Source organism: Heloderma suspectum, chromosome 7 (genome assembly GCF_057233095.1).
Source record: "Heloderma suspectum isolate Gila_16-S chromosome 7, 16-S_ref, whole genome shotgun sequence".
Classification (NCBI taxonomy): Eukaryota; Metazoa; Chordata; class Lepidosauria; order Squamata; family Helodermatidae; genus Heloderma; species Heloderma suspectum.
Window position 1 is genome coordinate 116,234,640 of NC_139464.1, and position 14,043 is coordinate 116,248,682.

Consider the following 14,043-nt stretch of genomic DNA (forward strand, 5'->3'; position numbering starts at 1 on the left):
ATCCCTAGCATCAAGTTGAAATCATAGAATCATAGAAGCATAGAATAGTAGGGTTGGAAGGAGCCTATAAGACCATTGAGTCAAACCCCCTGCTCAAGGCAGGAATCCAAGTCAGAGCATCCCTGACAAGTGGCTGTCCAGCCTCATCTTGAATGCCTCCAGTGTGGGTGAGCCCACCACCTCCCTAGGTAATGGGTTCCATTGTCGTATTGCTCTAACAGTTGGGAAGTTTTTCCTGATGTTCAGCTGGAATCTGGCTTCCTGTCACTTGAGCCCATAATTCCATATCCTGCACACTGGGATGATCGAAAAGAGATCCTGGCCTTCCTCTCTGTGGCAACCTTCCAGGTACTTGAAGAGCGCTATCCTATCTCCCCTCAGTCTTCTCTGCTCAAGGCTAAACATGCCCAGTTCTTTCAGTCTCTCCTCATAGGGCTTTGTTTCCAGTCCCCTGATCATCTTTGTTGCCCTCCTCTGAACCCTCTCCAATTTGTCTACATCCTTCTTAAAATGTGGCACCCAGAACTGGACACAGTACTCCAGATGAGGCCTAACCAGTGCTGAGTAGAGGGGATCTAGTGCTTCACGGGATTTGGAAGCTGTACTTCAATTAAGGCAGCCCAAAATAGCATGTGCCTTTTTTTGCAGCCACATCACATTGTTGGCTCATGTTCAGCTTGTAATTGACAACAATTCCAAAATCCTTCTCGCTTGTAGTATTGTTGAGCCACGTATCCCCCATCTTGTAACTGTGCATTTGTTTCCTTTTCCTAGGTGCAGAACTTGGCATTTATCCCTATTAAATTTCATTCTGTTGTTTTCTGCCCAGCTTTCCAGTCTATCAAGATCACTTTGAATTTTGTTTCTGTCTTCCAGCTATTCTTCCCAATTTTATGCAATCTGCAAATCTGCATTCCCTGCGCCTCCTCTTCCAAGTCATTAATAAAACTGTTGAAGAGCACTGGGCCCAGGACTGAGCCCTGCAGTCCTTACCTCTCCCCAGTGTGAGAAGATCCCATTGAGAAGCACCATTTGAGTCCGATTCTGTAGCCAACTGTGGATCCACTGGATCGTTGTTTCATCTAGCCCACTTTGAGCTAGTTTGCTCATCATCAGGATATCATGGGGCACTTTGTCAAAAGCTTTGCTGAAGTTGAGTTGTATTGTGTCCACAGAGCATTCCCACAGTCCACAAGGGAGGTTACCTGATCTAGGGATGTACGAAAGTCACTTACCTTTTCGCAGCTTGGCTTCGCGGTGGGGGGGAGGCGCTTCGCTTCTCCCCCCAAAGTCCAGGCGAGGGGGGGAGGCGTCCCGTCTCGCCCAGCCGAAATTCAGGCTGGGGGGGAGGTGCCCCACCTCACCCGGCTGAAATTCAGGCCGGGGAGAAGCGCCCCGTCTCCCCGGCCGCGAAACAAAAAGTAAAAAAAAAAAGACCCCGTGATAGGCTACGTGACGATTTACGTAGCCTATCATGGCTAGATTTCCTAAGTCAGCCTTGATGGGCTACGTAAATCATCATGTAGCCGATCACGCGTGACTTTGGGGGGAAAAAAAAAAGCGTGTATGTAAATGGCGGCACCCATGGGGCGCCGCCATTTGCATTCCTTATTTTGGCACGTCTAGTCTACATAAAGATTTACGTAGACTGCGGCGAAAATAAGGGCAACGCTATTTGCTTTCCCCTTATTTTCACCGTAGTCTATGTAAATCTTTACGTAGACTACACGTGCCAAAATAAGGAACGAAAATGGCGGTCCCCATGGGAGCCGCCATTTGCGTACGCGCTTTTTTTTTTTTTCCAAAGTCACCCGTGATAGGCTACGTGACGATTTACGTAGCCTATCAAGGCTGACTTTGGAAATCTAGCCATGATAGGCTACGTAAATCATCACGTAGCCTATCACGGGGTCTTTTTTTTTTTTTACTTTTTGTTTCGCGGCCGGGGAGATGGGGCGCTTCTCCCCGGCCTGAATTTCAGCCGGGCGAGGCGGGAAGCCTCCCCCCCAGCCTGAATTTTAGCCAGGCGAGGCGGGAAGCCTCCCCCCCCTCGCCTGAACTTCAGGGGGAGAAGCGAAGCGCCTCCCCCCCACCGCGAAGCCAAGCTGCGAAAAGGTAAGTGACTTTCGTACATCCCTAGGACTGATGTCAGACTGACTGGTCTGTCGTTCCCAGGTTCCTCCTTTTTGCCCTTTTTGAAGTTAGGGACAACATTAGCCCTCCTCCAGTCATCTGGCACTTCACCCGTCCTCCATGATTTCTCAAAGATAATAGACAGTGGTTCTGAGAGCTCTTCTGCCAGTTCCTTTATTACTCTAGGATGTAATCCAGACAAAAGAACCATGCTGGAGTCAGAAATGTTATAAGAGAAGAAACCTGATTGGCCTACATCTCGCATGAACCCTAGTGAGCTAAGGTTGGATCCAAATTATGTCATACTTAGAGTAGATCTATTGAAATCAATGGGGCTTCTGTTCCCATGACTAACACATGTCCCACTAATTTCAGGGGTACCCTAAGTATGACTATATCTGGATCCAGCCCTGGCATTTGAAATGCCACTCTCTCGCCATCTGCCATATAGTGGCACTGAAGTGGATATTAGATTATTGCTTCTATCCTCTGCAATGTAGCCCAGATCATGGTGCCCAAGTCCTGCTGCTAGAGTTCGCAGTTTGAGACATGCCTTACAACATGGTTCTGGAGATTTGGAGCACCATTGGCCCCTCTACCGCCATGTCTTCAAGATGGCAGAAGGATAGAACTGCCAAAGCTTCAGAAACTTGAAGACAGTGGGCAGGAACAGAAGTGTGTGTTGATGGGTCCTATTATTTGCATTCCAGTGTCCAAGAACCAGGAAAAGAAAATACAGGGTTGGATCCAGATTTAGTCATACTTAAAGTAGACCAATTGGAATCAATGGGATTAAGTTTATCATTGCTAATCTCGGGACCATTTATTTCAATGGGGCAACTCTAAGTATAACTAAGTTTGGATCCAACCTACAAGTAGTAGACAAACTAAGAATGTACTCTCACTTTCCATTTTATATTCAGGTATATACAAGTACATATCACACGCTGCTCTCATAAAAAACAACTACAACACTGATGGACACATGCCTGTAAGATATGGCACATATTTCATAAAAACTAAACAAAACAACAACAACAAAACAACAACAACAACATGGAAGTAAGTCGTTCCCATTCAAAGTTTTTTCCAAAAATATTTCATAGAATAGTAGGGTTGGAAGGGGCCTACAAGGCCCCAAATTTATTTATTTCTTGCCTATATGCTCTTACTCTGGAAAGCTCAGCACAGCATAAACTGAGCTCCCAGTTAGCCTTCCACATAGACTTGACTAGGCTGAGATCTGATTAGGCTGAGACCTGAGAAAGTGGGTACAGATTTTTATAACTCTCTCATAACACTAGAACCTGGGTTCAGCCCATGAAGCTGATTGGTGGAAGATTCAGGAGAGATAAAAGGAAGGACTTCGTCACACATCACATAGATAAACTATGAAATTCACTACCCCAACATGTACTGGAGGCCACCAGTCTGGATGGCTTTAAGGGGATTGGACAAATTCATGGAGGAGACGGCTGTCAATGGCTGCTAGTCATAATGGCTATATATTACCTCCTAGTATCACAGGCAATATGCCTATACGCACCCGTTGCTGGGGAACATGACTGGGAAAGTCCTATTGCACTCATGTCCTACAGAATGGACCTTGGCCTGGTCCAGCATGGCTTGTCTTTTGTCTTTATGCTATATGTTACTTAAGCTTAACAATGTAATAGCATCAGGATCTTGTCTCAGGCTGGAGCCCAGAGGAGTGCGCTGGCAAAGCAAGACAGGAGTCCAGGCTAGGTTGCAGGTGATCAGGACCACAGACAGCCCACTGAGGGACAGGTAACAATTGAGGCAATATACAAAGGAAACCACAAAACAGAGCTTAAGTAGTCCTGTAGTAAGTGGGGTGTATCAAGCCCCAACTCCTCACAGAGAAAGAACTTCAGCTTCAAGGGCCAGGACCCTCTTCTGCAGGTACTGGACATTTTGTGGTAATGGAGGGGCCATTGCAGTCTTCAGATACTTCTGGGAATGAGAGCTCTGAACCCGAGGAGGGGTACGGACTACTTCTCAGGCACAGGAGATAGAGGCAAGTGATGATTTCCCCTTTCCTGGGAGTCTCTGACAGGGTGGGTGCTTCAGAGGTCTTCTCCTGGATGGTTCCTGGTCTTCCCCCTAGCCCAAATCATTGGACCCCTGACTGTGATATGGGGGTCTGAGCCCTGGGTTCTGGCAACCAGATGTCCTGTGACCATATGTTCTCTAGGGATGGGCAGAATCCCAAGGCAGTAAAGTAGACTGACCCACTTCAGACTGGAGCTGGGGAAAAAACAAAACACATTTTTGAATGCTCTTCCATGTACAAAACTCACTACAAGGTTTGTTTGTGCATGTTTTTTAAATGAATACATCAGGGAGAAGGTTTTCAGGCCAAGCTCCCTCCTCCTTGGGTTAGTTTCTACTTGCAGGGGAGTCTTTACAACCCCTCCGCAGTCTGAAATGGTACAGTTGATTCTAAAACCTCTTTCTGCAGTGTGTGTATACCAGATGCACCACAAACATCAATAAGTGTGTGCCCTTGAGACTTGGCAAGAGCCATGTATATTTTGTACTTGGACATCTAAACTCAAGTTGAAAATGAAATCTGATGTGAGAATCAGCCCTGCAAGAAATACTACCCCTACGCCCATCCCAAACACAATACTGCCCTGCCCTGGGATCTAATTTCACATTTGTAGCTTTGAATAAATGCCTGTCAGTGGTTCCGATCTCACATATCAGAATTTCAGCCAGTTATAATAGTTATCAGAAAATAAGTTTGGCATGAAAACAAATGTTGCTAGCCCGCATTGTTAAAAATATTGTTATGGGTTTATTCAAACAACAGTGTGAAAGAACAGTTTTACACTGTCTGGATTCTGTTGCTTCTTGCTCCAAAAATAACTTTCAATTTGCCACCCCTAGACTGCGCCACTTCCTTCCTAGGGCAGTAAAGGCTTACACAGAAATGCACAAGATTTTTGTTTATGTTCAGAAACCATGCAAATCTGTCCCATTCACAATCCTGAATGCAAATGCAAACAGGATCACATGTTCTCAAAAAAAGTTTGCAAATTCCCGAACATGCATTTGCATTCAAAAAAAAGGTGTGCTTTTTAAAAAAATGTGCGCTTTAACAAATGCATTTTTTTAAAAAGCACATGTTTCCTGGTCAAAATGCGCATTATTCCCATTTGAATAAAACAAAAAAAGAACACAATCAAACATGGGAAATGAGGTGAGCTGAATTCAAGGTGTTGTTTGGAGAATCTCAGTGATGGCAAAAATAGCTTTTTTGCCCTAGGTTAGACTAGGCCACAGAAAGTACTTATTTCTGTTCAATGTCACTTGAGACTTTGCTTTTACTATGCTGTATATTTTTCTTTCAAAAGTGTTCTGGGAACAAGTGGTCTGCTTCTGCACAGCAAACAAACTTTTACAAGAGCTTTGCTCCACCTTTACGAAGTTCCATGCAAGGATTGCAAACTTTCATAGTGCCCATCACTCAAGGTTTTTCATATTCTTTTTTTCCCCCCAGGCAGCATGTCCTTTACATTACCAGACAGGGAAGTGTGTGTGTGTGGGGGGGACAACAACAAAAAATGGTTGTTTGTGCCAGCAATTATTTTTTGGTGATGTTCTAGGTGGAGATGAATGGGGCTCTTTTAATTTGGTCTGAGTAACACCAGATGAGGCTCAAGAAAGAGGTGAGTCCATAACAACAATAAACATCATTAAGATTTATAACAGACTTTAGAGTAGGGCGTATCTGTCAAATTCACTTTGTCCCACATCTGATTTTTAAATTTTCAAGTTCTTTCTCTCCCGAATACAAAGGAATTTGCGAATTTTGATCAAAAGTGAACTGAAACAATTTTTTAAGACATCCTCTGAAAAACTATCTGTACAAGCCCAATTCAATGGGCGCGGCTATTCCATGATGAACTTTCCTGCCCTATAGCTGTTAAACATGAGGAGCCTGTCAGAAAAAAAGAGGTGGCAGCCCTAATTCAGCATTAACATGATTGAGTACACAGGGATTCAAACCCAGGTTTTTAAGAGCAACACATTCAGAGCCCAGGGTCTGGATGGACAAATCTGTCAGTTTTGGTTTCTCCTACATTCATTAAAACAACAACAACAACAACAACAACAACAACTCTCAAGTTCCTTTTCTCCTCAATATGGAGAACTTCCTGAATATTGGTAGATTCTTACCAAATCTGATCTGGAACAAAATTCTCACCCACGCCTACTTTAGCCAGAGTGGTGCAGTGGCTAGAGTGTTCAACTGGGAGTCAGGAGATCTGGGTTCTAGTCTTCACTCGGCCATGGAAGCTCACTGGATGACTTTGGGCCAGTCACAGGCTCTCAGCCCAACCTACCTCAAAGGGTGAGGATAAAATGGAGAGGAGGAGGAGCATGTATGCCGCCTTGGGTTCCTTAAGGAGAAAAAAAGGCAGCATATAAATGTAATAAATAAATAAATAAATATACTCAAAATACTGCACATTCATTAACTCGGTAATCCTTGTAATGCCCTTGCAAGGTGGGGCAGTAGAACTCAAACCCAGTTGTAGAGGCACTGGAGTTTGGGAGATAGTAGCTTGCCTAAGGCTGATGAGTTCATGACTAAGAGGAGATTTTAATTTGTAGCTCCCTGTTTACAGCCCCTGTCCTTATAGTTTGTACTAGGGATGCTGGAGAAACTCGAGACAGATTACAGTGAGCTCAGATTTCTAAGAATCCAATCTGTGGAATACACTGCGGAGCCGCCCCGCCCCCAGGTCATGCACGGTCTGTGGACTTTTGGATGATTTCTTTTACTTTCCTGAAATGTACATATATAAATTTGTAGGAAAATAGGTATGTTTCTGCTGAGGAAACATTGAATGGAAAGGGGGACAATATGCTAAATGTGATGGACTAGGGTAAATAATGTAAATACTCACGTAATTGCTTAGGGATGGACGAAAGTCCCTAACCTCTTCTTGAAGCTTGCTTTGCAGTGGGGGGGAGGTGCTTCGGTTCTCCCCCCGAAGTTCAGGCAAGGGAGGGGAGGAGCCCCATCCCTCACTGGCGAAATTCAGGCTGGGTAGAAGCGCCCCATCTACCCGGCTGCGAAAAAAAGTAAAAAAAAACAAAAAACACAAACACCCCCGTGATAGGCTACGTAACAATTTATGTAGCCTATTATGGCTAGATTTCCAAAGTCAGCCATGATAGGCTATGTAAATCATCACGTAGCGTATCACGGGTGACTTTGAAAAAAAAAAAGTGCGTACGCAAATGGCGGCAGCCCATGGGCGCCGCCATTCGCGTTCCTTATTTTGACACGTCTAGTCTACGAAAAGATTTATGTAGACTAGGGCGAAAATGAGGGCAACGCAAATTTGCATACGGAGAAAATAAGGGCAACGCAAATTTGCATTTGCATACGTGCGTTGTTGTTGTTGTTGTTGTTGTTTTAAGTCAGCTGTGATAGGCTACGTAAACATTTATGTAGCCTATCACGGCTTACTGCAGGGACGCAAATGGCGGCGGCTACGGCCCACGACGAAAAGCCGACGAACCGCCGCCGGGACCCGCCGCCGGGAGGGACATTCGCCAAAGGTAAGTCCCATCCTGGGGAGGTGGGGGGGCGGAGAATTTCACCGCCGATTTTGGGGGGCCGAATGTGTTGGCACTCGGCCCCCCGAAGATTCGGGGAGAAATTCTCCGCCATTGCTATTTGCGTCCCTGCTAGCCCGCGGCTGGATGTCTGGCTGCTGGCAGAACTGGCCGGCGGCTAGGGATGTACGAAAGGATGTACCTGGTCCCGCAGCTTGCTTCGCGGTGGGGGGGAGGTGCTTCGGTTCTCCCCCCGAAGTTCAGGCCAGGGGGGAGGCACCCCGCCTCACCTGGCTGAAATTCAGGCTGGTGAGAAGCGCCCATCTCCCCGGCCACGAAATACAAAAGTAAATGTAAAAAAAAAACCCCCACATGTGATAGGCTGCGTAACGATTTACGTAGCCTATCACGGCTAGATTTCCAAAATCAGCCGTGATAGGCTATGTAAATCGTTACATAGCCTATCATGTGTGTGTTGTTGTTGTTTTTTACATTTACTTCGTAATGGTGGCGGCGGTGGCGGCCAGTCGGAAGACCGGCCGCTGCCCCCGCCCTCGCCGAAACGCCGCCAAAACGCCGCCGGGACCCGCCGCCGAGAGGTAAGTCCCATCCCGGGGGGTGGTGGTGGGGTGGCAGAGAATTTCACTGCCAATTTCAGGGGGCCGAATGCGTTGGCATTTGGCCTCCCTGAGATTCGTGGAGAAATTCTCCGCCATCAGTACCGGCGGCTCTGCAGAATCCCTGCGAAGCACAGCCGGCCGGCCAGGATTCTGGGGGGGAGGAACGGAGCACCTCCCCCCCGTCCTGTATTCTGGGGGGAGGGACGGAGCGCCTCTCCCCCCATCAACATAATCCGCGAAAGGTAAGTGACTTTCGTACATCCCTGTAGGGATGTCAGAGAATTTCTCCACGAATCTCGGGGAGGCCGAATGTCAGCACATTCGGCCCCACAAAATTGGTGGAGAAACGGTCTGTCCCCCCCGCCCCCGTCAGGATGGGACTTGCCTTGTTCGAATGTCCCTGGCGGCGGCGGCGGTTCGGCGGCGGTTCGGCGGCAGCGGCTGCAGCGGGCGGTCTTCTGACCAGCTGCCACCGCCGCCATTTCCAAGTAAAACAAACAAAAAAACAAACAAATGTGATAGGCTACATAAAGATTTACGTAGCCTATCATGGCTAGATTTTTAAAAAACACCGTGATAGGCTACGTAAATGTTTACGTAGCCTATCTAGGGATGCACGAAAGTCACTTACCTGGTCTCGCAGCTTGCTTCGCGGTGGGGGGGAGGTGCTTCGCTGCTCCCCCGAAGTTCAGGCTGGGGGGGGAGGCGTCTCGCCTCGCCCGGCCGAAATTCAGGCCGGGGGGGAGGCTTCCCGCCTCGCCCGGCCAAAATTCAGGCCGGGGAGAAGCGCCCCGTCTCCCCGGCCGCGAACTTCAAAAGAAAAGAAAAAAAACGCCCCTGTGATAGGCTACGTAACGATTAACGTAGCCTATCACAGCTAGATCTGCAAAGTCAGCTGTGATAGGCTACATTAATCGTCACGTAGCCTATCACGGGTGACTTTGAAAAAAAAAAAAAAGTGCCTACGCAAATGGCGGCCCCCATAGGGAGCCGCCATTCGCATTCCTTATTTGGTCCCTGTAGTCTACGTAAAGATTTACGAAGACTACAGTGAAAATAAGGGCAACGCTATTTGAGTTGTCCTTATTTTCGCCGTAGTCTACATAAATCTTTACGTAGACTACAGGGACCAAATAAGGAACGCGAATGGTGGCTCCCTATGGGGGCCGCCATTAGCCGTACGTGCTTTTTTTTTAAAAAAAAAAGTCACCCGTGATAGGCTACATGACGATTAATGTAGCCTATCACGGCTGACTTTGCAAATCTAGCCGTGATAGGCTACGTTAATCGTTACGTAGCCTATCACAGGGGCATTTTTTTTTAACTTTTCTTGTAATGGCAGTAGCGGAAGCCGGTCGAAAGACCAGCTGCCGCCCCCGCCCCTGACGAAGACCTGCCGAACCGCCGCCGGGACCCGCCACTGGGAGGGACATTCGTGAAAGGTAAGTCCCATCCCGGGGGGGGGCGGGGGGCGGGGTGGTGGTGGAGAATTTCTCCCCGAACAACCTTCGGAGGACCGAATGCGTTGGCACTCGGCCCCCCGAAGTTTCGGGGAGAAATTCTCCCCCATCCCTAAGCCTATCACAGCTGACTTTGAAAAAAAAAAAAGCGTGTACGCAAATGGCGGTGCCCATGGGCGCCGACATTTACGTTCCTTATTTTGGCACGTGTAGTCTACGTAAACATTTACGTAGACTACGGCGAAAATAAGGGGAACGCAAATAGCGTAGTGCGCGTTATTTGCGTCCCTTTTTGATTTGCCGTTTTAGCCTACATAAATATTTACGTAGGCTAAAACGGTGAAACAAAAAGGGACCCAAATAGCACCCACCACGCTATTTGCATTCCCCTTTATTTTTGTGGTAATAGTCTATGTAAATATTTACGTAGACTAAGACGGTGAAAAATAAGGAACGCAAATGGCACCGGCCATAGCCGCGGCCATTTGCGTACACATTTTTTTTTTTACTGGGATGTGATAGGCTACATAAACCTTTACGTAGCCTATCACATCTGTGTAAAAAAAAAAAATGACAAGACTGCAAATGGCGGTGGTGGCAGCCGGTCGGAAGACCAGCCGCTGCAGCCGCTGCAGCCGCTGCCACCGCCGCTGCTGCCCGGAACATCTGCCCCAGGTAATTCGTGTCCCGGCGGGGATCCGCGGGGGTGCAGGGGGGCAGGCTGTTCTGCGATGGATTTCAGCGGGCTGAATGCACTGGCATTCGGCCTCACCGAGATCTGAGGTGGAATTATCTGACATCCCTAGTTCCAACTTGAATCCATACCAGATTGAGAACTTTGTTTTTTCTAGGGATGGCAGAGAATTCCGCACAGATCTCGGTGAGGCCGAATGCCAGTGCATTCGTCCCCCCATACTCCGTGGCAGAACGGCCTGTCACCCCTCCCGCAGATCCCCCCTGGGACGAGACTTACCTGGGGCGGATCTTCTGCATGGCGGCGGCTCTGGCAGTGGCGGCTGCGGTGGCTGGTCTTCCAACTGGCTGCTGCCACCGCCATTTCCAGTCTTGTTAAAAAAAAAAGAAAAAAATAAGACGTGATAGGCTACATAAAGATTTACCTAGCCTATCATGGCTGGGTTTAAAAAAAAAACAAAAAAAACAAGGCGTGATAGCCTACGTAAATCTTTACATAGCCTATCATGGCTGGGTGGGTTTAAAAAAAACCAAAAACGCAGGTACGCAAATGGCGGCAGCTATGGCCGCCGCCATTTGCGTTCCTTATTTTGTGCTGTCTTAGTCTACATACATATTTACTTAGACTAAGACGGCGAAAATAAGGGGAATGCAAATAGCATCCGTTACGTAGCTGCCGCCAATTGCATACGCAGTTTTTTGTTTGTTTTCCCAGAGCCCTCTGCGGCCGGAAATCCAGCTGCCGACGGCTCTGGCCTGGCTGGGCCTGGCTGGCTGGCTGCTCCGCGGAGCTGCCACGGAGCACAGCCGGCTGCGGAGGATTCCGGGGGGGGAGGAACGGAGCGCCTCCCCCCCATCGAGGATTCCGGGGGGAGGGATGGAACGCCCCCCCCCATCAACATAATCCATGAAAGGTAAATGAATTTCGTACATCCCTAGTTTTTTCTTTCCACATGAAAATCTGTATGCTTTTCTGTGCATATTTTTCCAAATGTACGCATCAGCTGTGTGCATCTTTGAAATGTACACATTCTTCTCCCTTCAATGAAATTGTATTTGTGCATATTTTCAAAAGTATGCATTTTTCATGTGCATTCTCCAAATGTTCACACACTGTTGTATATGCTTTTGGGGGTCTGCAAATCGCATTCCAAGTTTGTGCGGATTTCGAACACAGATTGCGCCCTAGTCCTTGTACAGCCCAGAAGGCGTGAACTTGGTAAATCCTGGTCAAAAATGAGCTGAAACAAATTTCTCATACATCCCCAGCATTCATATCACCAGTTCTGACTATGATACTGTAGCTAAATGCTGCAGTTGTCACATATGGGGAGAGTAGTGTCAATCTGATTTTTAGGTTAGTCTCCTGGGCTGAATCTACACCTAGCAGTTTTACTGTTATCATACTGCAGTGATAACTATTGGTGCACATGACACCGAAGGGCACCAATAGTTATCACTGCAGTATAATAGTGAAACTGCTATGTGTGCATTTAGCCCTAGTGAGCTCTGTGGTTGATAGTGATTTGAATGTGAATCCATGTTTTCACAACCAACCATACTAAATATACTGGATATTCTGTTTGCAAAATTCTGCATCTTAATCATATTTAAACCAGGGATGTCAGAGAATTCTGCGATGGATCTCAGTGAGGCCAAATGCCAGTGCATTTGGCCCCCCGAAAACTGTCGTGGAACGAAGCCCCCGCCCCCCCAACCCACGAAAGGTGCACGGGATGAAGTGCCTGCCGCCCCCACCCCACAAAGGCTTGCGAAACAGAGCACTTACCTGCTCCCATCCGCGCTGCTGTGTGAATGGCGGCCGTCCTGCGGCCGCCATTCGCTTCCTCCTTCAGCCATCATAGGCTGCATAAATACTTACGTAGCCTTATCATGGCTAACGCAGGGATTCCACTTGCATCCCTGCAGAGTCCGTCATAGGCTACGTAAGTATTTACGTAGCCTATCACGGGGGGGGGGGAACCCAGCGTACGCAAATGGCGGCGGCTACAGCCATTTGCATACACTGGGTTTCCCCCCCTCTGCCATGATAGGCTACGTAAATATTTACATAGCCTATCATGGCAGGGGAAAAAAAAAACCCAGCATACGCAAATGGCGGCAGCTACCACCATTTGTGTACGCTGGTTTTTTTTCCCCCCTGCCGTGATAGGCTACATAAATATTTACATAGCCTATCATGGCTCACTGCAGGGATGCAAATGACGGCGGGTATGACAGCCGCCATTTGCGTCCCTGCAGGGCTGCCCAGCGGCCGGATGTCCAGCTGTGGGTGGCCGGAGCTGGCTGGCGGCTCCGCGGCTTGGCCGCGGAGCGGAGCCAGCTGGCCAGGATTCCGGGGGAAAGGCACGGAGCGCCTCCCCCCACCTGCGGAGTCTGGCGGAGCCAGGTAAGCAGGATTTTGTACACCCCTAATTTAAACCGCACATGTGATGACAGCCATACAACCATGATCTGTAGATCATGCTTTCATTGAGTTTTTGTTAGAACCTCTATCTGGAATAGAAAGAATATGTATCCATAGAACACACTTTTGGTAATTTTGTCTCATATGGTTTTCCATTTAAATCACCTGGTCCGTTAAATCAAACCTCTTTGACTGACTAGTTTCTTGGGAATAGTCCCCTTCACTCTCTGATTCAACATTCTCACAATGAGAATTATTTTTATCCTTTGTGTTTGATCCTTCTGTCACCAAACCCCAGAATGCTAAAGTATCATTAGCACCACTCTAGAGATGTTTGCTTTCGCTGAAGTCTTTTGAAATTACCCAATGATACTCATTGGTGCCAGGTGGTGGTATGATACATTAGAAACCTTTTGATAGGCTGGGAGAAAATAGAACAGGGATAGCTAAAAGACATGACTAAGTGGGTGGTGGAAATTAGAGAAGGAGAAAGAGAAGTCCAAATAGGCACTTCAAGAATGTGAGAAGTGCAATGCAGGTGGTAATCCTTAGACAGTCTTCTAAACCCTTCTTTAGATTCTGTGACAGATTTCCAAGTACATTTAATTTTCTTCTTGCTTGTTTGTATTGTATATCGGTCTGATCTTGCAACGCTTAAGAACTCAGGTTAGAAATATTATGCCACTTCTACTGAAAATCTTGTTATTTAGAGATGGGCAAACTCCCCTCAACTCATCTTGGAATTTGGTTCAGAAAACTGAGCTCTTTCTATACATGGGAAATAGCTTTTTTCTGAGCCCAGATTTGGAATTTGGATACCCCATCAAGGTCCAAAATGATATCATTTGGAGCATGACTGGGCCTGATACTTCACCCACTCCCTGCAGGTCTGTCAATCTTGTCAGCCACCCAAAGTCATCACCCTTGATCTCTGCTCTGCCACCCCATTCCCTTCAGACAAACTTTATCTGGTGAGAGCAGCAGTAATAGCCAGGAGGCCTGTTTTTGAGCATACTCGTAACTGGGGATGGGCAGATCTGTCAGACTTGATCTTGTTGAAGTTCTCATTTTTCCACCACCGAGCTCATTCTGTCCCAGTTCCATAGAAATT